The sequence below is a fragment of the Pundamilia nyererei genome, unplaced genomic scaffold (genome assembly GCF_000239375.1).
Source record: "Pundamilia nyererei isolate P.nyererei 1_Seehausen unplaced genomic scaffold, PunNye1.0 scaffold00499, whole genome shotgun sequence".
Classification (NCBI taxonomy): Eukaryota; Metazoa; Chordata; class Actinopteri; order Cichliformes; family Cichlidae; genus Pundamilia; species Pundamilia nyererei.
The window spans coordinates 56,790-58,809 of NW_005187900.1; positions in this window are offsets into that span (position 1 = coordinate 56,790).

Sequence of the window (2,020 nt, forward strand, 5' to 3'; positions counted from 1 at the left end):
AAAATAAATAATTAATGTACTTTTTTCAGAGACTTATTTAACTGTGGGAGAAACAAAAGTGAGCTATGAAGTATATGAACAAATTAACTGTTACTGACCTCTTGATCTCTCTGTAGGTCTTCTTCCTCTGGTCCGTGATCTTCGTTTCTCACACTCCCAGATGTTTTGCGTCATGCTGCTTGCCACCATGTTGGTTTAAAGACCTCCTACCGTACAAAATAGCGACACAGTATTCAGTTAGGCTGCAAATCAACTTTTAAAATGTTGCCTCTGTACACCAGAACAGTAGATTTGAAATAAAATGATAAAGGTACAATTTAATTGCAGACTCAGCTGCAACTGAAGGAATTGAGCAAAAACTTCTGTATTACCTGCAGCTGAGATTCAACTTGACAAATAAATATAATCATAAACTAAGTCGGAATACTTTGTTGAATCCTTTGCAGGCAGTGAGTGAAGACTTGAACTCTTGGACATCATCAAATTCATTTCTATCTTTTTACTGCATTTGTCTTCAGTGACAGCATATTTATTCATGGCTTCACTTTTATAAAGAGGGAAAAGGCCATGTAGGATGTGGTTCAATTGGGGTAGAGTAGCACAATTGCATTCTTATTGGACCAAAGACCGCTTCTTCAAGACCACTGAGGGTACCACACATGACAGTCTCCCCACTAAGAATAGCAACTACAGCCTCTGAGCTAACTACAGTTTGTTAACCTAGACAATGAGGAGAATGTGCTGGACAGGTGGAGAGAACGTTTTGTATTTCTATTGCACCAAGCTAACTAATGCACTTTGCTTTTTGTAACAATGTAACAAAAATTTGATTTGGCCCCTCGTAATACTGGAAAAAACAAACAAACATCCGGATATCTATACTGATATGGACTGGGTAATGTGTAAGGAACAAATGGATGTCACATTGTTCGATGGAAATGAAAATGATCTACCTACAGAGGGATAAATTCAAAGACACCCTGAAAATCAAAGTGAAAAAAAAAAAAGATACAGCAGTTTTTTGGGTTTAGGAGAGTGATTAGTACCAATTCTTTCATCTGCCTGCATATTCTCGCCTATTAAGGTCAGCCATTATTGTATAAGAGGAGGAAACCAGGATCAACTGAACTAGCGTAGGTCCTGACAATGTGTTCAAGGATTTCACCCTGATTCCTAATGGCAGCCTGTAGAGGTCTCTGCGTCCCTCCATGGATTTGTCTCCCCACGTCATCACTGACCTACCATCAAACTGTTCATGCTAAATGATGCTACAGGCAACATAATGTTCTCCATGGCTCCTCTCTACCCTTTCATGTCTGTGACATATGCTCAGAGTGAACCTTTTCTCATCTATGAAAAGCACAGAGCACCAGTGGTGGACCTGCCAAATCTGGTATTGTATGGCAATAGCCAATAAGGCTTTCATGGTACCAGGCGGTGAAACTACATGAAAGGGCTTACTAAGGATGTCAGGCTTAGTTTAGATTAAACTTTACACTTAAGACATTAAGTACATAAGCTTTAAAATCAGAAGTATTCTGTATTATTCTAGATATTAGATACATGCAAGTTCATATATGAAGTACCTTTGAAAACATCCATGTTTATAAAAGTACCATGCTGCAGCCCCAACAACATTCAGGAAAAGCAAAACACCAAATAAGACCCCAGCAGCAGAGCATGCTCCTACAGGGACACAGTAATGAAGAACATGAGAATGAGATGATTGTTCTTTCCCACTTTCATGACATTTAGTTTGTTATTTCACATTTCATTAAAAAAAGACTGAGACAATAAAGAAACATTATCTACCCAACACAAATCAAGCACGTGGCTCACAAAGAATGAGATTTCCACACTGGATCAGTGGGTGGCTGTGTTTATAATGAGGGTTTACAATGACTTTTGGCCAACAGGACGCTGGTAGAAACTGTGCTACTGTTGGCCAAACACAGGTCACTTGAGACAAACAAAAAGAACCAATGAAATGAATGTTTCAGCTGAAACTGTTATTCAAGCT